Here is a 24319-nt window from a genome sequence, read left to right as displayed (position 1 = left end):
CGCTTCAAATCTACTCAAGCATTCATGCAGAGGAACAATTACAATGTTCTGGAATGGCCATCCCAGTCCCCAGACCTGAATATCATTGAACATCTGTGGGATGATTTGAAGCGTGCTGTCCATGCTCGGCGACCATCAAACTTAACTGAACTGGAATTGTTTTGTAAACAGGAATGGTCAAATATACCTTCATCCAGGATCCAGGAACTCATTAAAAGCTACAGGAAGCAACTAGAGGCTGTTATTTTTGCAAAAGGAAGATCTACAAAATATTAATGTCACTTTTATGTTGAGGTGCCCATATTTTTGCACCTGTCAAATTTTGTTTAAATGCGGATTGCACATTTTCTGTTAGTACAATAAACCTCATTTCAATCCAGAAATATTACTCAGTCCATCAGTTATTAGATATATGAAACTGAAATAGCTGCTGCAAAAACCAAAATTGTTATAAAGAAAAAAGGTTAACATTAATAGGGGTGCCCAAACTTTTCATATGACTGTATATTAGTGTGTGATCTGATGTGTGAGTGTCGGCCAGACACAAGGGAGGACAGCGTGCAGGATACCTGCTGGGAATGCATGCCGAAGATTACAGGGAGATCTGGGAGCCACGTAGACGCCCGGAGCTGGTAAATATGATGATCCTGGGAAAGGGGGGTCTGCTTTTGGTGGGGGGTAAACTTACCCCCAACCATGTCTCCTCGAGAGTAAGATATACCCTAAAAATAAGACCTAGTGCTTATTTCGGGGCAAAAAAAATTTAAGACAGTGTTTTATTTTCGGGGAAACAGGGTAATATCCTATATTATATGTGGTTGGGCATATCAAATAAAGTGTCAAAAGCAGAATTAAATAAAGGGCATCAAACAACAGCAACGCAAACCCTGTGTTGCTAGACTCAGTGCATATGATTCCTTTGTTACATACTTTTTATTGTGCCTGCAGGGTTTACCCTCTAATGCCCTGCCTTGTATCAATGATGTCATTTGCGTTTGTGTTACACTGACTCTGCTATATGTAGACAGTGTTTTTGACATATGTATAGTGTCTTTACATCAGTGACTAATGTGTGCCAGTGCTTTGTCATCTTTACTAGATACTCTCATTTCCTTGGCACTGAATTACACTGATGAGCAAAAGGGTAACAATTTTTTGAACTTTTGACTCTCAGGCTCCTTATCTCACCATCCACTACAGCTTTGAACATGAGACTGTCTTCATTTTATAGACAATCATTTTGGCTGTCTCATACAAAAATTTGACTTTCAACAATTTAGCATATGATTAGTTATGCAGAATCTTGTTGTGTCACTGCATTGTTATTGTTTTGCTCCTGGTTTGTGAAAAATCTATTTCTTCCTGTATACTACAAATTACAACTTGTTCTCACATTCCCTAATAACTAAGTGTGCTATTAGGTTGATTCCCAAGAGAAAGGTCACTGGTTTGAATTGAGGAGCAGCCATGAAGATGATTTCCCAAGAAAAGAAAAACAGCATCATCCAACTCATTGATAGCGGTCTCTTGACCAAGAAAATTGCCAAACTGCATCAAGTGACGCCATGACAGTTGGAAGAATAGGAAATTAAGTCCATCCATCCATTCAAAAGCCAAAAGGTGGAGGTGCAGGCAAAACATCAGAGTTAACAAATTGGCTCATCACAATGTCAATCAGTTCTGGTGCAAAAAACACAGCAGTAGAGTTGGCTCAAGTGCTTCATAATAGTGAGGTCACAGATGTTCATACAAGCACCCTGCAATGTGCTTTACTCAAGTCTGGAATGGTAACCTGAAAGAAAGGTGAACAAGTCTCAACTTCAATATCATCATAAGAGGCGTCGGCTCAAGTTTGCAAAAAAATACAAAAAGTGAACAGCAGAAGAAACAAGTGATTTGGAGGGGTGAGATGAAAGTCAATAGACTAGGCTCTGATGGGTGCAAATGGGTCTGATATAAACAAGGGGGAAAAGGGCTAAAGGAACAAGAAATTGAAGGAACTGTCAGGTTTGGTGCAGGAAGCCTGATGATGAGGTTGTTTCACAGCTAATGACATTGGATACTTCTCCAGGATTAATGGTGGTCTCAATGCTGAGCAATATGTGAGTGCCCTATATGATGAGTTATTTTGTTATAGTGTTTCAGTAAGACAATGACCTGAAACGTACATTGAGATTGGCAAAGAATTGGTTTAATGACAATGAAGTAGAGGTGCTGGACTGACCCCCCACAGTCCCCAGACCTCAGCCCAAACAAACACTTGTGGGTAGTGTTGAAGAAAAAGCTGTATACAAGGGAGTTGACTAGTATACACCAACATTGGGAACATGTAGAAGAGATTTGGGACCAGATTTCAGGCCTGAATCTGATCAAGAGCATGCCCGGAAGGATGCAGAAAGTGTTAAAAGCCAAAGGTTCATTTACAAAATACTAACAAAAAATACAATTTTTTATTTAGATTTTTAGGACCAACACAGTAGCAGTGCAGTGACATGACAAGATTCTTAGGAATTAATGATATGCTGTTTGATGACACCTTTTTTGATTCTGCTTGAGACCCATTTTTTCTTTGAAATACCCAATCACACATTAGGGTACGGTACAGTATTAGTTGGGTCTCACTGTTTTCATCTAATTATAGTAAAACTGGAGGTAAATATTAGGTTCTATTCTAATTTAGAGAAACCAAGGAAAAAAATTGTGAAAACATACCCTGCTGTAACTAAATAAAAGCATAGTGCATATAAACATAGGGTACTTAGTAAACACTGTTTTTAATCAAAAAAAGCATAAAGCTATCCCACCAAATGTCAAGGTGTACCCAGTTGGGATAGTACCTACACTCTCTAATATTAAAACCTTACCATGGGTCTAAAATAGGCCTCAATGTGGCTAAGGGCTGAGAGCGACCGGGTCCCAACAGGACACACACAGTCAGGGGGATTCACAGAATGAAATGTCCAGCTCGATGAGAAGGGGGCCACTTCCTGTTTGTACTGAATACAAAAAAACTACATAAAAACAAAAAAGTTAGCCGGAGTATGAGATGGTATACATGGAACTTGTGGGCCATGTTCACACTGGCCATGAGACACTCCGGCTCACTTTTTTGTTTTTATGTAGTTTTTTTTTATTCAGTACAAACAGGGAGTGGCCCCCTTCTCAGCGAGCTGGACATTTCATTCTGTGAATCCCCCTGACTGTGTGTGTCCTGTTGGGACCCGGTCGCTCTCAGCCCTTAGCCACATTGAGGCCTATTTTAGACCCATGGTAAGGTTTTAATATTAGAGAGTGTAGGTACTATCCCAACTGGGTACACCTTGACATTTGGTGGGATAGCTTTATGCTTTTTTTGATCAAAAACAGTGTTTACTAAGTACCCTATGTTTATATGCACTATGCTTTTATTTAGTTACAGCAGGGTATGTTTTCACAATTTTTTCCTTGGTTTCTCTTAGTCTCATGGCCAGTGTGAACATGGTCTCACAAGTTCCACGTATACCATCTCATACTCCGGCTCACTTTTTTGTTTTTATGTAGTTTTTTTTGTATTCAGTACAAACAGGGAGTGGCCCTCTTCTCAGCGAGCTGGACATTTCATTCTGTGAATCCCCCTGACTGTGTGTGTCCTGTTGGGACCTGGTCGCTCTCAGCCCTTAGCCACATTGAGGCCTATTTTAGACCCATGTAAGGTTTTAATATTAGAGAGTGTAGGTACTATCCCAACTGGGTACACCTTGACGTTTGGTGGGATAGCTTTATGCTTTTTTTGATCAAAAACAGTGTTTACTAAGTACCCTATGTTTATATGCACTATGCTTTTATTTAGTTACAGCAGGGTATGTTTTCACAATTTGTTTCCTTGGTTTCTCTTAGTCCCATGGCCAGTGTGAACATGGTCTCACAAGTTCCATGTATACCATCTCATACTCCAGCTCACTTTTTTGTTTTTATCTATTCTAATTTAGTATGTTAATTGTGATTTATTAAAATCAATTATCTATAGCTTATCAACTATCTTCTGGATAGGTGATAACTTCCTTTCAAGGGACAACCCCTTTAATACCCGGTGCCTAACTAACAGTTGGGGGGAAAAAAGAGGAATAGGAATCCCAAACAATAACTTCACTCTTGTCTGTCACACATTATTATAGTTCCATTAACATACTTTGATCATAAAGACCTTTTCCAATTATAATCTCACTGTTCTCAGTTTTTCTTCTACCAATATAAGTATTTCTAAGAAGTATAATAGAGCTTTCCTCCCAAAGACATTTTCATGGTCGGTTTTCAGCAACTGTTGTGAAGTAATTATTTGCTATTTCAGCACAGTCATTTATGATGTCAATTAACAATGGAAGCAGACATTTTTCTTTAAAATTAGCTTCACGAGATTAACAAGATGCAGCATTCATGCAAGTCTAGTTTTACGGCAGAATGTTTAATCCCTCTCAACAACCACCATTTGTGTTTTGATAATGCAAGAGGGATGAATGAAAACATATAAGTACTGTAAATCAGAACTTTCTTACAGGGATTTTACTAATTAGTTTGGATAGACAAATAACAAAGATATGGTTCCCACATGCTGTGATGCCCTTTATGTGCCCTGAGCTGAAAACATAAAAAAAAATGTTTTAATCAAATAATTTGCATTGATTGTAACTTAACTAGAAAAAATGATTGAAAAACAGTTACTTACATTTTTTGCCCAAAGCGCGAAGTTCCTTTTTTATCTCTTCCATGGCTCTAATAGATTGACTCTTAGTTACAGATATGAAGTCAGACAATAGTTATAGCTTTCATTAGCGTGTTTTATTATGTCGCCTGTTCTCTATGTTATAAATGCAGGTCTTACACGATCCGTTCATATTAGAATCAATTTAGCCTTGAAAAAATATCGGCTCCCTGATATAGATACAAAGACCCTTAAGTGCTGCCTTTAATAAAAAGACAAGTGTTCCTGTTTTGATCCGAATATAATTGCACCTTGCTGCTTTAATGTTTTTGTGTGGCCCAAACAATCAGATTTTAACAAGCTAACAAAAGATTTGTGGCTTATAATTACAGTGATGCATGTACTGTGTCAAAAAGATCCATGTTTTGTTTTTTTTCGGCTATGCTTAATGCCCTGTTTTATGGCACTAATTTAAATTTAATGTCTGTCTCTTGTAATAACACTCAAAGCCATAGTGATATGTTTTCACCATAATATTTAATCAGACTGCTTTTGAAGATATGGCAGAAGATTACAAGCTGTTTTATCTAAGGAAGCTTCATACAGGTTTTCTCAAACATGAATCTAGTCTTAACATAGATAAGATTTGATTCCTATTTCTATAAATCAGGTTTTAAAAGTGGAATATGGGATAGATAAAAAAAAATACATTTTGAGTATTGTCTAGCCTTGTACTTTTTAAAATTTTAACATGAACCAAATAAGGATATTTTCACATTGGCTTCCGTAATTTCTGTCTTTGTTTCCTTCACCCTCACATGTATTTTTGATAGTTTGAAAAACTCTTTAAAACCACAGGAGAACACTAAAAACTCCACAAAGAAGGAGTTTCCACTAAAAAAACAGCATTTCTGAACGCCTAAAAAAAACCCCTATGTGCGCACATACCCAAAGGCAGTGGTTCCCAACGTTTCTGACCTTGAGAGTCACATTCAGTTGTTAAAGAGGGTCGAGAGCCACATTCAGGAGGGAGAGTGTAACGAGCCACATCCAGCTCCAACCTCGTCACAGTAGCAAAATACAACCTACAGAGGCTTAATTGCCAGTACCTTCCAACAGTGATGTAAATTGAAGCTCATGGGTCCAGATGAAAAAAATTCAACGTGTAACTTACATTATATATTAACAGCTATATATTCGCAATTTATATAAATGTTCTCCTTCTTCCTCCTTCCTTTTTCCTGCAATTGTTCCCTTGTTTTCCCATATCACCTATCCCTTTCCTATACCCATTACCTACATTGTTTACTATATATGTTTACAATGTATTCCTCAATTATTCTAATGTATTCACCTTATTCTTCCCATTACCCAGTTGTAATTCCTCTTTCCAAATAAAAAAAAACACTTAAATACTAAAAAAAAATCCAACGGGGCCCCAAATTACTGCAAATCAATAAAATGAGTCTTATTCTACAGGCCAAAGGGCCTTTTGGGGCCCTCTAGACTGCAGGGTCCAGGTGCAATTGCAACCCAGGCACCTTTTGTAGTTACGATTCTGCTTTCCACAGAAATCACATTGAGGGAGTAGCCCAAGATCCAGGGGTTCCCAAAATACCCACATTCAGTATTCTCTCATCAAGCCCTACCACCACAGATCCAGCTTTATTCACCTCCTGAATCTGTCAGTTTTTACCATCGGTGTTTTATTAGTGATTCTCTCGTATGCAAATAAAAAACTGATGCTTCTCCTTGCATAAGACAGTAAAAAATGGATTGTACTGGTCTACAACCTGGATGCCATCAATATGCTGTTTAAGTTTTTCACAGATCAATACACTTGCATTGTTGAATTTCATCATTGAATTGAATAAAATATGGATATGTCTCCTCTTTTTTTTGCGAGCATTAGGCCTGGGGAAAAAATAGACAATTTGAGCAGCCCCATATCCAATGATGGGTATGTATTCTATCTTTGAAAACCATGGATAGAAAAACTAATGTTTGAATGCGTCTGTTACGCAGGAGGACGGTTAGAGCCAAAAATAATAAAAGCTCTAACGTCTCCCAAGGTCCTCCGAGCAGGTGGTAAAGCTACAGATGGACGAGCGTCAGAAAAACAAAAAACACAATCGGCGGTGTTAGCTGCACACACACCGAAAACAGTACCTCTCCTGTTAACTGCACAGAGAGTCCTGAGGGTGACTGTCCGTGCACGAACAGGGCACTCCGGGACAGGAGATGCAGCTCAGTTTACTCCACTGAGTTGCTACTGAAGGGCTGGAATGGTGGAGGAGAAGGGAAGTAACTGACCCTAGCAGTACCTCACCTCATTATCTTGCCATGACAGGTACCGACTCCTGACACTGCCTATTGCTTCCAGATATGAATGGCGCTAAAGCTGCAGTATAACTGCACTGCTTTTTACCATGCCACAAAGCATATGTGAGGCACACATAGCCATGTGTGTCATCCAGGATCTTTAAAAGACTAAACCCTGGCCCAAGTCTAGCACCAGATGGCAATGGTGCCGGCAGCGGCCAATCATAGACCGCCACATCACTAGTCACATCGTCAGCAGCCAATCAGAGACTGCCTCATCACCGGTGACATCAGCAATGGCCAATCAGAAGCCGTCACATCACTAGTGATGTCACATGCATGCACAGTAGCATGAATCCCACACTTAGAGTCAGGAATTGCAGCGGGAACCCACACATGTAAAACAGGGACTTAGCCTCAGAACTTACAAAGATCCTGGACACTTGACACCTAGCAGCCAGGTGCCTGGAGTGGCAGACAGGTGGCGCAGTAGAACCAGCAGGCACCACAGCAGGGGATGAAGACAAGGCAGGAGTGGTTCAAGGCTAGGAAGAACCCCGAACCGTAACAGCATCCTAGATGTTTTGCCTATATCAGGGCTTATTTTATCTTTTATGGACCCAGGTCTTGCGCAAGATTCAAAAAAAGTGCAAACTATAGTTTGCAGCAATAGGGAAAACGTTTATTCATCATCATTAGTAATATATGAGCATGTCAGCACAGCCACCCATCTGTGATTCATCAACCACTAGGGGATGTTTTAGAATTTAAGAAGGACTTTACTATATCAGGCTCCTCACATTTTGGTCCTCTTTGTGCTGAAAAGTCCTCTTTATCTGGTAAATGGCTTCCTTGCAATCTTTCTAAAAGAGATCCATAAAGTTTATAACTTGTAAAACATTCAGTTCTCGCTGCTCCTGGGCTTCAATCACAGCTAATTTGAATTCGTCCAATTAAAATCAGAAATAGAAACAACCTGGAAGTAGTTAATTGAGCAACAGGCATTTGCAGGCAGCAATGAATCATTAACAAATCTGCAGTGCTTCATAAATCCCAACCATTACATCTTAGAGAATCACCTCTTCTAATACCAGGTTCTAACATTTAGATGCTGAATTGTAGATAGTTCCATATGCATAATGTAAGCAACATTGTTTATGGCTTTTTTGTTTGTGTTTTATTTAAAGGGGTTTTTCACTAAAATTGATTTTCAGCTTGTCGAGTAGTACTAGTCTATCCTCTATCATTCTCTGCATCATTTCTCTGTTTCTCTGATGTTTCACAGCTGGTCATATGAATAGATCAGTGCCAAAACCTCTCTTTACTTGAGTGCTTCAACCTACGAGCCCCACTATATTACTGCTGTGAACTTGAGTGGTCGGGCGAACTCAAATAATGTGACCAAAGCACCCTTTCATGGCGTCTGTTTCTTCTCTCCATTTGTCCACCACAGTTTCAATAAACATATATACACCCCAAAAAGATATATAGATACATAGGTTCCCTACCTATGCACCGATTCGGATACCTGACCCTAGGTATCCCTAGTGCATTACACTAAATAGGGAATCGGTGGGATGAGCTCTATGTCAACCCCACTAAACACTAAAGAAGACACAAGGAGAACACACAGGGAAAATGTGAATGAACTACTTATCCACAGATGACTCAGGTAGAAGTTCAGCAAAGTTTCAGCAACGATACCACATATGCGCCCAAGCCACCTGCTTGCAACCAGAGCTTGAAAGAACTGAATAGTATCACCAGCACAAGTCCAGGGAAGATGGGAGTATTTAAGCACCAAGATAATACTGAGAATCAGCAGTTGGATTGAAGGAGAGCTCCGCTGGGCCCTAAAGGGGAAGAGATAAAAACCCAGAAGAAAAGCTACCTTGTACAATGAATACTAACAGCAGGAACAATAGAAAGTCAGGGAGCATTTTGCACAGCCAAACACTGTGACCTTCTATTGCCAGAAACCACAGGCTTCTAAGCAATCAAACACAATACACAATATAAACTTGATTGCTGGCTGATTTTTTTTCTGGCTGATTTCTTCCTAGTAGTGATCCCCAACCAGAATGCTCATACAAAACGTTGCCTGTTCAAATGATAAATAAGTTGCCTGGGATCAATCTTATTCAGATTCCTCTATGTGTGAAGAGCTGAACCAGGTCTAGTTAGGGAAAGACGAGAGTGTGTTAAAAGCAATTCTAGTTCTACTGAAACTAAAGCTAAAATAAAATATAAGCCCCTATATCAGTTTTTCTCAACTCCAGTCCACAAGACCCACCAACAGATCATGTTTTCAGGTTTTCCTCAATCAGGTTTTCAGACTTTCATTAATGTTGCACAGGTGATGAAATTATTCCTTGTCTAATATTGAGGAAAACTTGAAAACATGATCTGTTGATGGGTCTTGAGGACTGGAGTTGAGAAACACTGCCCTATATAGAGTCTACGCTGTATGCCACTTGCCCTGATATATAGCCATGTCTCCCATATCTCTTATCTCATATACAGGGTCTTAGGTATCGATGGTTACATCCATTCATAGAGTGACGGTTAGTTGGTTGCTCGTAGTCCTGCACATGAGATAAGAAACATGGAAGATATGGCTAATGGCTATATCAGGAGATGTATACTACATTTCTAATTGGAGGTATTTGATGATATTATTATTATTTCACCTACTACATATTGGGATAGGATCTTGGAGATGGGAACACCCATTTTAAGTTGATACAAATAGTGAGCAAGCCTGCTGAACACAGGTGGCCCAGAGACGGGCTGGTTGTGGCAAGACCCAAAACCAGTACTAGAGACTCAAATGCAAAATGGGAAAACAGATTACCCTCTCCCACCGTAGTGAGTACCAGACCCCTACGTGGTGCAACTCAGATCACGACTGTTTCCATCAGTACTAGTCCTATAGCGAATGTCTGACATAGACTTGGGTGAACAGGTAAGCGCGGAGAAACCCAGTAGATGAGTTTTGTTCAATGGAAGTCAGAAATCACCAGCAGGAGCAGAACCCTAAGGGTTGAAGCTAACCATGGCCATGCCCACCCATTTTTTTTTACTAATATTATTATTATTAGTCCTTGTTTTTATACTGCTATACTGATATTAAAATGAAATTTACTTATATTCACTTTAACATGTTTTGTGCACAAAATGTGTGCTTTATAATGAATTTCAAACTTGGTTATATTGATTTAAATATAATAAAAGATTTGAAAGAGGAAAAGAAGAGTAGGAGGGGGTTGAGCTTCCAGGAAAGAGCAAAGGAAGTACTTGTGACTACCTACTTTTTATGAGGAAGACAACAGATAACATAAGTCACATGTAATTTCAGACAGAATTCTGGCATATTTACATGGTAAATCAAGTGACAGTGCATGATAAAGGGATTGTCTCAAATTTTTCCAGGTTTATATAAAAAACTATCTGTAGTACCCGGCGTTGCCCGGGATAGTAACTGTCTCTCTGTTTCTCTGCCAGTCTCTGTCTGTCTCCCTCTCTGTCTAGCTCTCTCGCTTTCTGTGTGTCTCTTTCTCTGTCTGTCTCTATCTCTTTGTCTGTCTCTTTCCCTGTCTGTCTCTGTCTCTTTTCCTGTCTGTCTCTGTCTCTTTCACTGTCTGTCTTTCTATCTCTTTCCCTGTCTGTTTCTTTCCATCTGTCTGTCTCTCTATCTCATTCCTTGTCTGTCTCTTTCCCTGACATTCCCTGTCCATCTCATTTTCTGTGTCTATCTGTGTCTGTCTGTATCTTTGTCTGTCTGTCTCTTTCCCTGTCTGTCTGTCTCAAACGGGTTGTCTGTGCAGAATTTCGTGATTGTACATGCAAGAGTGCAGATTCCTTTAGCGGACATACACACATACATACATACATACATACATACATACATACACTCAGCTTTATATATTAGATGTTCTTTAATGTATTTATCATTAATAACTATACTCACAAAAAGTTAGGGATATTTGGCTTTCGGATGAAATTTCAGGATGATCCTAAAGTACACCTTTTCAGATGAACTTAATGTGACTTTCTCTGAACCTTTTAATGCACATGTCCAACAAGGAGCTTAATGGCAAACTTTTCAACAGGTGTTTGATCTGATCCATGAATCGCTCAATAAATTTCAGGGTTTAATTAGAATTGGTATTTAAACAGTCCTCATCATGTGAAGGTAGTCTGGGCTATGGGTCGTTTGTTCAAATGTGATAAAATTATCTCTGTGTGTAAATAATCCATGTATAGATGTCATTGCATAAGTATATGTGCCTATATAACAATTACAATAGTTTTGCTTTACAACATAGTTTATAGTTTCCCAAGCTGTATGTTCAAGAAAGGCTTAACCAAAGATGATGAAGCTAATGGACAAATGTACAAACAATGAACAGGGAAGGCTTTCATAATGATGAGTGAACGTCTTATCAGTGGTTTCACACAAAGAAGGAAAGTGTTATCTGTGGGATGAAATGTGTGTTCCTATGTTCCTACGCATCTCCCTAAAACTCCCCAAACCTCCCTATACGGTTTCGATGTATGAGAAAAGACAGATTTTGATACTTTGTACATGTCTGAAGGTTGAAATGTTATACTAATATTTGAACTATTTAATACACGAGTCAGACGCCTATGCTGGCTCAGAGAGTGAACACGGTCTCTGTGGTCATTGATTTCGGAGTCATTTATTATATCTGCGCAGATAGCTAATTTGGCCCCGTGCCTCTGGACCTGCCCTTAACAAAGACTCCATTACCGGTATTACCTAATATTCTCCCTTGACAATCATAATGATGTCCACATTTTGACATCATCATGAGACCAAACTAACACCTAACAATTGATCAACAATATCTCATCACTGTGAGGCTTCAAGCATGATGTTATAAGTTGAGTGGCCACTTCCATCTGATAGTGTCACAGAGTGTCATCAAGGTTGCAACAAAGATACAGAGAGCCTGGAAAAGCCCCAGAAAGGCATAGAAGTGGCCACATCCCACACTGATGACCGCTTAATTGTGAACAATACCGGATGATGAATGCCACACTGCATTTTTTTTAAATGTAAGCTTTTATTACTTTTGTAAAGTGTACAAAACATATACATAAAAACAACATTCATATGAAGATTGTATGACAGGGTAACACTCAATATTACTTATATCAGGTGAAATGAAAATTCAGCAATGAACTAACACCCAATGCAAGATCTCCATAGAACAATATCGTAAGAAATGTAACCTAAGGAGTCATATTTAATGCTTAGCTACTTTAACCCGACATATCCTGTCTATAACTTAAAGACACACTATGAACACAAGATACAGACACACAAGAAATGTGAGGTTAAGGGAGGGATATAGAATGATTAGCCATTATATTGGGCCCTAAAATAGTCCCAAAGTGCCAACATTGCCTCAAACAAATCAACCCCTGCATTCAGGACAGTCATCGACATTCCATCCTTCAAACACCAGAAATTCTGTTAAGCAGATCCTGAAAATAGGCGGAATAATATTCTTCTAATGGAGAGCAATTAAGCATCTGGATGCTGTTAACATATGGAGTAGCAATTTAGAATAGTTTTTACCCATTTCCCTGGGAGAGACATTGAGAATATAAATCAAAAGATCTAGAAAAACTTCAGTATATAGCACCTTGTGGATCAGAGATCTAACTGAAAGCCAGAACCCATGGATGTAGGATAGGACTAGAAGATGTGAGTCACCCGATGAGGTCCCAAAGCACCAGCAGATATCCAGAAGCAGGGAATTAGGTTTGTTCAAAATATCTGGAGTATGATACCAGAACATTAAGATTTTGTTTTGGTTCTCATGATACAATATTCCTGGCACATTTAAGGGAGGTAAGAGGCACCCAGGTGTCCCATCAGACTATTCTTTTACATCAGTGTGGTCTGTGTGCTAGATGGCCTGCAAGGTTACTAGACCATACCACCAGGCACAGGCATCATCGTCTTGCTGGACGAGGAACCAGTGGGCCTCAGTGCTATTCACTGGTGAAAGTTGATTCACACTGAGCATAAATGATGGCCGCCAACAATGTTGGAGATGTCAAGGAGAGCAATATGCATCAGCCACTTTTGTCACCAGACACGCTTTTGGTGGTGGTGGTGTTACAGTGTGGGCAGGTGTGTCTATTCAATACAGAATTGCCCTAAACTTTCTGAATGGTACAGTGTCAAGCTACTACTTGAATAACCTCATTAATCCAGGCATTGTGCCTATGAATATCCAACACAGACCTAATTTCATCATCATGGATGACAATGTTTCAGCTCATTGAGGTTGCATCATTATCGATTGGCTGCTGGAGACTTGGGTGCCTCAAATGCAGTAGCCTGCACTTTCTACAGACCTGAATCCCTTAGAAAACCTATGGGATCAGCTGAGCTATAGTATAGAGGCCCAGAACCTCAATGACCTGAGGGTTGCTCTTCAAGAATAGTGGGTTACCATGTCTCAGCATAAAATAACTTGACTTGTGAACAGCATGAGATGACGATGTTGAGCTGTAATTGATGCTCAAGGCCACATGACAAGTTATTGAGACAGTGACAATATTTGGGGGTATACCCACTGCTTTTGTTGGCTTTTCTTTCAATAAATTGATGTGGAAATCACCATTGTATGCTTCTAATTAAATAGCCTAGTTTCATGATAAAATATCACTGTAGCGTGAACTATTTACGTTTTACATACATTTCACGTGAAAGCCAAATATCCTTATCTGTTTGTGAGTAGTATATTTCTGTTTGAAAGAATAGATTAAAAAAAATAAATAAAAAGAACCCTTGATTTAATAGTTTTATTTCATCAAATTAAAATTAAATGTTTTTCTTGGCTTTAAAAAAAAATCAGGCTTGTAATAACATAATGTCGGCATTTTTAGCTCATGACCTCTATAGCGAGTGACTGGTTGGGAAGGTCACATGCGATTTATTCTCTTTAGGCCTCCTTCACAGGTCAGTGATTCTGGTACATATGACTCTGTTTTCATGCTTATCGAAGACACGGATATACGAGCCATTAAAGTCAATGGGTCTGTGCACACATCAGTGTTTTCACAAGGACCATGTGTCTTTGTGGAGCACGCGCGTGTCCATGTGTTCCGCACAGAGACTAGTCTGTTTTTCTCCGGCTGCACTGATGTCACACAGACCACACACTGATGTGATCAGTGTGACATGTACCGGAGAAAACATGTGTCTTTGAAATAAAATTATTTTCTATACTCATCTGTCTCCAGCTTGGCTGTCTTTGGCTCTGCTGTCACTTGCTTCAAGGCCCACTCATTATACTCATGCATATTCACTGCACCACGGACCTTTAAGCAGCAGCGCTGGAGACATCAGCACCATGGACAACAGTGACGGGGACAAGTGAGTAAAAGGTTCCTGATCTCCGTGTGCTATCTATGATACAGTATATCACGGCACGTGGAGGGCCATACACACACCTTCAATACGTCCATGAAAAACGTGTGATACCACATCTCTGGTGGTGCTGGAGTGGCTTAGAATTTATAAGGTAAGTATGCATTTTTTTCTTTTTTTTTTACAGCTACAACTGGTATTTTCTTTTTCATTTATGAAAACGTAAAAAATCCCTATAAGTGTGGGATAAAAAAATTGTTTAAAAGAACAGAGAGTCCTCAGTGGTTGATACCTTTTAATGGCTAACTGAAAAGATGGTAATAATTGCAAGCTTTCGAGACTACTCAGGTCTCTTCATCAGGCATGGTATAACACAAAATCTGAAGAGTCACGTATTTATACACAACAGGACTTAGAATAGTGCAGTAAAAAAAAAAAAAAAAAAAAAAAAAAAAAAAAAAAAAAAAAAAGAACAAGTTATATGAAACAGAACTAACACGGTACAAAGATATATTTTACTCTAACACGGTACAAAGATATATTTTACTCTAACACGGTACAAAGATATATTTTACTTGTTAGTTCTGTTTCATATAACTTGTTCTTTTTTTTTTTTTTTTTTTTTTTTTTTTTTTTACTGCACTATTCTAAGTCCTGTTGTGTATAAATACGTGACTCTTCAGATTTTGTGTTATACCATGCCTGATGAAGAGACCTGAGTAGTCTCGAAAGCTTGCAATTATTACCATCTTTTCAGTTAGCCATTAAAAGGTATCAACCACTGAGGACTCTCTGTTCTTTTAAACAATTTTTTTATCTCTACTGGCTAACACGGTACAAAGATATATTTTACTTGTATATAAGTGTGGGAGTCATTTTAGATTATTTGCATGTCCCTAGTATGCAAATAGTGAAATGTTCCAGTTCAGTACATTGTAATCATTAGGATTAATATCTTTTATGTGTACATTTCACATCAAAAATAATATTGTGTGGTAATTTTCTATAGGAAAAATCCCTTTTTTTGCAGTGAATTTGTGTCTTTACATTAAATATCAGCATGAGACGTAGTAAACAAACAGAAATCGTTTCAAGTCCTGACGTGCAATTCTCTTTAGAGTTTATTAGTCTCTAGCATGCCCTAGTGGATTACACTGGATTATAGATATCTTGGAGATCATATTGACAGTTATTCCTGCTTATAGAGTCACTGGTAAAATGCTGAAGAGCATAAACTGACATGATATGACAAATGAAAGAGATGAAATGTTCAACGGCAGGTCTTCATTGAGTCTAAGATGTCAAGTGAGCTCACAATGAGCAATCCCAGGAAAACATCCGTCTATGATGCTCTAATTAAAAAGTATAAACACAACCCAACACAGTGTGAGATCTCCGAGTTTGGTAGCAGTTAAAATAAACAGTGAGAAAATAAAGATAAAATCACAACACTGCAATGTGTACTGGTTATTATTTTAGCTTGTAACTGTATGAACAATAACTGTATGTTATTTTTTAATAACTTTTATGTTCTTTCATCTCTACTCAGTTGTGTCTGATAGACATAAACACTGAATAACTACTATGATATAAAAACTACAAGGCAGTGCGAGTTTAAAGGAAAATGTTCCTCAGGATACAATTTTTAATATGTTGCATAGATGTAATCAGAGAAAACATTGCAAATGTACTAATATCATTTTTTTTACATTACTTTTGTTATTATACAAGTATTGAAGCACATATAAATAGTTATTGATACAGTGATATGCTTTGCAACTTTTACTTTTATTTCCTGTTGTAACAGATACAAAAGTGAAATATCATTAGGCCGTATGCGATATAAAACAAGTCTGACAGGCTGTATTCTCATATCAAATGTGTAAAAATGAAAATGTATCCAGTAAATGTTTTTTTTTTCTGTTCATTATTTTAGGGCATCCTTTTTCGAATAGGATAATGAGTAGTAATGGGCAAACCTGAACTGAACTCTATGTATGGTCCCCAAACACGGAATTCTCATGGACGTTTGTGTTACTGTTTGGAATCGGCCACCCAGACACTGCTTCTGGGTATGCTCATTAAAACCCCAATTTTGATACCCAGTCAAGATAAAACAGACAGCTGGGAGCTGGTATTCTTAGGTTGCAGAGGCCTATGGTTATTGTGCCCTCCCCAGCTTAAAAATAGCAGCCCGTAGCCACCCAGAATTGTTGCATCCATAAGATGCGCCAATTCTGGCGCTTTACCTGGCTCATCCCTATTGCCCTGGAGCAGTAGCAATTGAAGTATTATAAGGGGTTAATGACAGGTGTGATTTGTCAAAAAATCACAGCTGTTATCAATCTCAAGCTTAGTAATGGGGAGGAGTCTATGAGACCCCCCTTCATTACAAACCCTGTAAGTCAAAAGAATAAAACAAAAAACACAGTGAAAAATGTTTGTTTTTCTATAAAAAAAAACCCCTCTTTCTCCAATTAATTAACCCCCAAAACACCCCTGTATGTCCAATGTAATCCACCTGAGATCCCAGCTCTGCTACATCCTGAAGTTGCAGTGCACAGTCACATTAGAAAATGAGACCGAGCACTGAAACATCCATGATTTACTGACTGAGCAGCACCTAAGTTTGCCTGAGGTCACAGCTGGTGGTTCCCACAGAACCCCAGCTGTGACCTCAGGTGAACTGACTTGAGGAGGTGAACTCATTGAACTCAATGACCTCACCTCAGGTGAAGTCATAGAACTCAATGCCAGATACCTAGATTAGGCGATGTGTGCACATTGAGTATTTAGTTGCAGACATTTCTGCACCAAATCTGCATATCCTGACAGAAAAACGCACTCAAACTGCATAAAAAAAAGCATGCGGTTTTGGTGCGTTTTTTGCCAGAAGATGCAGATTTGGTGCAGAAATGTATGCACCCAAATACTCAATGTCCTCACATTACCTAATCTTGTAATCCAGCACTGAGTTCAATGAGTTTACCTGAAGTTATAGCTGGAGTTCCCACGATACCTCAGCTGTTATCTCAGGTTAACTGACCTCTGATGAATTGATTGAACTGAAAGCCGGATTACCGGATTAGGCAACATGTCCACAATGAGTATATGGTTGCAGACATTTCTGCACCAAATCTGCATCATCTGGCATAAAAACGCACCAAAAACGCAATTCGGTTTTGACGCATTTTGGACTCATTTTTCAGCCAAGAGATGGATATTTGTTGCAGAAATTTGTTGCAGACATTTCTGCATCTCCTGACAGAAGAACGCACTGAAAACACGTCACAACCGCATGGTGCTTTAGGCTTGTTTTTTGCCAGGAGATACAGATTTGGTGCAAAAATGTCTGCAACCAAATACTCAACATGCGCACATTGCCTAATCCAGTAATCTGCCAATAATTTAAATTACTTCAACTGAGGTAATGTCACTGAGTTCAATAAGTTCACTAGAGGTCAATTCACCTGTGGTCACAGCTGGGGTACCATGGGAATCCCAGCTTTGACATCAGGTGAACTCAGTGATGTCACCGCTCACAGCTGCGGTTCCATCAGTGTGTCCCTGACAAAGCAGTGAGCAGTTATGGTTTCTAATATGACCGCGCACTGCAACCTCAGGATGTAGCAGAGTCGGGATCGTGGTGGGACCTCGTGTGAATTATGTTGGCCCTGCAGGAGTGTTTTGGGGAGTAGTAAATTGGAGAAAAAGGGTGTTTTCTTTGTTTTTTGAATAAAAGCTTTTTCTCTGTATTTTGTGTTTATTTTTTATTTCTTTTTTCTTATTTATTTTTACTTACACAATTAGTAATGGGGGTCTCATAGACCCCTACCCATTACAAACCTTGGGCTGGATGACAGCTGTGATTTTTTGACAAATCACACCCATCATTAACCCCTTATATTACCCCAATTTCCATGGCTTCAGTGCAATTGGGATGAGCTGAGCAAAAGCGCCGAAATTGGCTCATCTAATAGATGCAATAATTCTGGGGTGGCAATGAGTTGCTTTTTTTAAGCTGGGGAGGCCCAATAACCATGGGCTTCTCCAGCCTGAGAATACCAGCCGCTAGTTGTCTGCTTTCTCTTGGCTTAGCATCAAAATTGGATGGGACCACACACTGTTTTTTAAAATTATTTGTTAAGCAAAAATGTTGTGACTTTTTTTTTTTTAAACATATCTTATTTGATGTCAGCAAGCACATATCATGAACAAGAGAACATGTTGTTGCATTCCATAAAATTTCTCTGGATCGTACAATGCTTTTGCTACATCATTTTCTTTTTCATTGTCCCAACAATTTCAACTCCATAGAATTATCTTAACAATAATTTCCTTTAACTTAACAAACTTAAATATTTGTTCAATTCACTTGGTCCTTTGGATGCTCCCTATCTTCAGTGTCCCTGCAATGTCTTCCAAACAATACTAAGACGTCTGTTCAAATGCTTTAATTAATTGGGTGATTTCCGTCTGTGTGAAGCTTTGCTCAATAAATGTTCTCCACTTTTTGAAGAATCTTTTAGTGGACTTCTCCTTATGTTTCTCCGAATCCAGTTTATTGTACATCATTATTGCGTTTAGGGTATCGACTATTTCTGTATTTCTAAGAGTTTGTCTTATCAGCCAATTCTTAAGTAGGCATTTCTTAACTACAAGCAATACTACGTGCATTACATCTGGAATGTGAGCACTTGTTCTGTCAGTTTCCGTAGGGGCTTTCTATACAGTGAAACAAACAGGCCTGAGGGGTGATGGGTATAACTATTTTCCAAATCCTCAATATGTATGCCACCACTACCTCCCATACCCCCCTTACCTGTGGGCATTCCCATATGCAGTGAAACAGTTTTGCTTTATGGAGTCCGCACATAGGGCAATGGTCCAAGAAATGCACTGGTGAGATGCTATGTGGTATATTAAAGGCATATAATGCGTTATGTACTAGCTTGAATTGCATCTCCCTCCATTGTTCATTTAGCATTACTTTCTAAACAGATTCCAACCCCCTTAGAATTTTATCATAGCTGTCCGGATCGCCTAGAGCAGTCTCCCAGGTTTTAAATATTTGCTCTTTCCAGGAGCCCTGTACTTGATCTCTCAATCATTGATATAAGATCGAAAGGGATTCGTGTCCTGCTCCCTGACCAATCAATACATCAAAATTCCCTTCTTCTCAGGCTTCCCGACCTCTTTTACCACTGATGTGTAGTCTCTACAGTTTTCTCAGTGCTCTCCAGGCCCCCACCGGGTCCTTTATTAAACAACTCTGTTTCACGTATGTTGGCATTTTATCTAGTTTCATATGTAATATCTCTACCAAGTTAGCTCCCTCTCCAGCTGAACGTTAGAAAAGAAGGTTGTCCCATTGATCCAGCCATTTGTATGTCTGGCAAGCGCCGCTAAGTTGTACAATCTAATCATAGGAATTTGTACCCCTCCATCTTTTTTCTGTAGACACAGCTTTGAGTGGGCTACTCTTGGTCTCTTTCCCTGCCATAAAATTTTCAAAAACGCTTTTTGCAACTTGTTGATATCGGTGTGTTTCAGCAGTAAGGGAATCGTTTGTAGAGGATAGAGCAAACAGGAGAAGCTGATCATCTTTATCAGATGTGCTCTGCCAAACAGGGACAGGTAAAGATTTTTCCACCTATCTAGCTCCTTAGTTATTTTTTTCAATTAGGTGTGGATAGTTAAGTCTATATAATGACATTGAGTCTCTGCCTATTTTAATTCCTAAATAAGTGATGTAATGGGGGGCTATGGCTACTTCTATTCCCTCACCTTGCTTGTTTCCCAAGGGTGTCAAATATAGAATCTGACTTTTACTGATATTTATCCTGTAGCCTGAGAAGGAGCCAAAGTCCGCCAGTTTGTCTATTATGTTCTTTAGTTGGTTTTCTAGGTCTGACATAAATAAAAGCATATCGCCTGCCAAGCAGGTTAGTTTTATCTTTCTATTCCCCACCTTTATTCCTGAGAAATCTTCTTATTTTATTAATGATTGGGCTAGTGGTTCAAGGGCCAAGTCAAACAAAAGTGGGGAGAGGGGGCACCCCTGCCAAGTCCACTTTTGTAGCTGAAAAGATTTTGACAGAAAGCCCATTGTCAAAATTCTAGCTTCAGGCGTAGCGTAAAGTGCCTCCATATAGTTCCAAAAAGTCCCCATTATACCAAATGTATCCAATACTAGCCATAACCAATGCCAATTTACGTTGTCAAAGGCCTTTTCCGTGTCTAAGCCCAACAAAGCAGGGTTCCCCTTTATCAGGCCCGGTCTTTTTGTTCCATCTAGCACCGCCAATACTGAGCGAATGTTGAACACTCGTGACCTATTTCTAACGAACCCAACCTGATGTGGTCTCACTATCGATGGGAGGATCAATGCTGCCTGGTCTGACAGGATTTTAGAGATTATTTTAATATCTTGATTTATCAATGATATGGGCCTGTATGATGAAGGGTCCGAGGGGTCTTTTCCTTGTTTGTGTATCATTTTTATATACGCCATATGGCCAGACTGTAGTAGGATTTTATTTTGGAGGTTGTAGTTGAAAACGTTTACTGAAGTGGGCATAACATCTTCCTGCAGTATTTTATAAAATTCCCCCGTCATTCCATTGGGACCTGGGGCCTTGTTATTTTTAAGGTTTTTCACAACTGTTCTCACTTCCTTTTCTTTTATTGGGGCATTTAACATCTCTCTGCCCAATTCCATAATTGTGGGTAATGACAGATTCTTTAGGAAATTGCCTCCTTCTGTGTCATTTGCTGTCCCTTGTTCATACAGGTTATTGTAGAATTCTCCAAATATGTCATTGACTTTCTTCGGGTCATTGTGACTAGCCCCAGATGGGTCCCTCAAATAAGTTATAGATGTTAAAGGAGTTATTCCCTTTGCCATTCGAGCCAGAATCAAACCTGCCTTGTTCCCGAATCTAAAATAATCTGATGGAATTCTCTGGCCCCTCATCCTCTCTGACCTGTCCATCCACAAGTCAAATTCTCCTTTCTCTTTTATCCACTTGTTCCTAATAACAATAAATGGATTATATGTTGGGACTTTTCAAAGACAAATGTGCCTGAATTCTGGTGAAATTGGTTTGATGAATCAGAGACCATGTATGTAGGCAGCAGATTACTGCCAAAGAGAGGAATACTTCTGAACATAGCAGACAACTGAAACATTTTCTATGATTCATATGTACAAACTAAGAGGGTAAATAATCAATACTGTATGTCCATCTTGATCCAGAGTCCACTGAAGTATTTATGCCACTTAATGAAGTTGCATCATCTGTTGTCTGCCTGAGTGCCAAATTTACAACTCTTTTGTGGCATAACCTCAAGTGTATCTGTTGGGGCATATTACGTTATACCTTCCTTTCAAAAAGTTGGCAGGTATGGTATAAAAACTCCAAAAGTCTCACATTTTTGAGAAATTATGCAGTGAATTTTCTACCACAATTTTCTTGAATTGTTTTCTTATTGTTTGCTGAATCCCCTCTCCGCCCATATGTCTTATAAATGAAGCATTTTTTAAAATAAATCCAATTAAATTTTTTCTTACTGGTTGCCATTGATTTGTGGACTAGACTTTAGCATAAAAATACCCACTTTGCAACTAGATGAAGGCCTTAAACATCTCCAACACTGCAGATGTGGAATAGGGTCTTAAGATCACATAACTTCAAATATTGTATCATAAAAGTTACAGTGTCCTCCTTCCCTTTTGGTCCCTAGCATATGTACAGGCAACACATTATGCCCAACGCAACAGCATTTCTGAACACCGGAGAAAAAACAACATAATCTATTGATGTGTAACCAGGGAGGTTATAGCTCAGCCATCTCCCTAATTAGCACATCAATACCTTCCCTAACTGCAGGGCAGGCCGCTGCTTAGAGTACACAACCCCATAAACCAAGCTGCCATTTTCTATGAACTCGCTAATTGTGGCAATAGACTATATGCCTTTTTGAATGGACAGCCCAATAAACCACTGTGCAGTGAATGTGCTATAGGTGACTGATGTCCAATGTAGCACCGTTGACTTGTATTGCAGTTAGTAAAGTTATTGATGTGCAAATCTGAACACATCCCCCATCCTAAGGCCACGATGCTAGGAGATGCCAATAGTACATTATGTAACCAGCAGCTTGTAAACAAGCTATAGAGTTGGATCACAAGTGCAATGGAGAGGTGAGTAATAGTTAGCTTTATAACATTTGCTGCTTTTTTACTTTATTTTTTAGATTTTGGACAATCCCAGGAACCTAGTAAACTGAAACATGTCAACAACATCTCTTATATAAAATCTATCTAGTGATACTGAAGATTCGTTGTACGGTAGTCATAGGTGAGGTGTTAATTCCTAATGCCCTGAAACACTACATGAAAGACACGGTTCTGGCTGGGTGTGTAAACTTGTGAGGTATGGGCTATAAGCCCATGCAAACTACATGTTGCCATTGACGTCGGCTGCCTAAAACCTGATGTCAACTTTTTTCCCACAAGGAGACCACCAGTTTGCGTTTATCAACAGTACTTAACTCAACCACTTTGCATTATCAATTTTATACCCCAGATAGCAGGCATATATTTTCCAGTATATTTCAATTGTACAGGGTATATTCAGACACACTTTCATTCCCATCAGGAACATTTCCAATCTTACTGATCCTGTAAGGGTATGTGCACACGTTGCTTTTTTTTCCGCGCGAAAAAAAACGCACCCTCTGGCAGAGGGGAGAATAGTAAACAATGCTTTTTGAGAAACAACGCATCGAAAACGCATGCGTTTTTCATGCATTTTTCATGCGTTTTTCATGCGTTTTTTTAGGTGCGTTTTTTAAGACTTGTCAGTGTTAATAAAGTTGGTTGAACACAGACCTTTGGAAAAAAAAACCTGTGATGTCATTTCCTTCCCCACATTCTGTTTGGATAAATGGGAGGGCTTGGAATGGAAGGAGCACCATTTGAATTTTGGAAAAGTTGAAATAAACTTTGCGCACCATGTCACATTAGCAGAGCCCCTTGGGTACCTATATGTCAGAAAACCCCCACAAGTGACCCCATTTTGGAATCTGCACCCCTCAAGGATTTTATTCAGGAGTATATTAAGCATTTTGAATCCACAGCTACTTCACCCAAAATGTTGCTGTAGCAACAATATTCTCACTTTTAGGCCCGTTTCACACGTCAGTGAAAAACACTGACGTTTTTCACTGGCGTGTAAAACACGCACATGTCCCTCCGTGTGCCGTGAATCACGGCACACATGGGTTGTCTAAGTGCAATACGGGCTCCGTTCTCCGTGGCCCGTGATTGCACTTAGAGATTAACTCACCTGTGCCCGCTCCCGCTCTCCATGGTGCTGATCGCTCCCGCGGTGCAGCATCCGGCCGGCCTTGACCCCCGCAGCAGCTGCTTCCAGGTCGGCTGTGTCGCACATCATGAATATGCGCGACAATAATGAGCCGGCTCAGAAGCAGCAGGGAGAACGGGCTGCAGAGGACATCGCTGGACGCCGGGTGAGTTAAAATGATTTTTATTTTAAAAGCACGTTTTTTTCTGGCACGTGTTTCACGGACCACACCACTGCGTGGTCCGTGGAACATCAGTGATGCCAGAAAAAAATGGACATGTCTCCGTGCGGCAATCACGCACACGCGGGTACGCCGCACGGAGACACGTGCAGTGAAAAATCACTGACGTGTGAGCAGACCCATTCATTAGAATGGGTCTGCGTATGTCAGTGATTCTGGTACGTTTAAAAAAAAGCACAAACGTACCAGAATCACTGACGTGTGAAAGAGGCCTAAGGCTATGTGGCCATGATCCAGCGACACGGCGTCTAGTACACAGTGTCAGCCTTCCTGCAGAGATGTGAGTGTTGTCC

Source organism: Anomaloglossus baeobatrachus, chromosome 6, assembly GCF_048569485.1.
Source record: "Anomaloglossus baeobatrachus isolate aAnoBae1 chromosome 6, aAnoBae1.hap1, whole genome shotgun sequence".
Classification (NCBI taxonomy): Eukaryota; Metazoa; Chordata; class Amphibia; order Anura; family Aromobatidae; genus Anomaloglossus; species Anomaloglossus baeobatrachus.
This window is presented reverse-complemented; position numbering follows the sequence as displayed.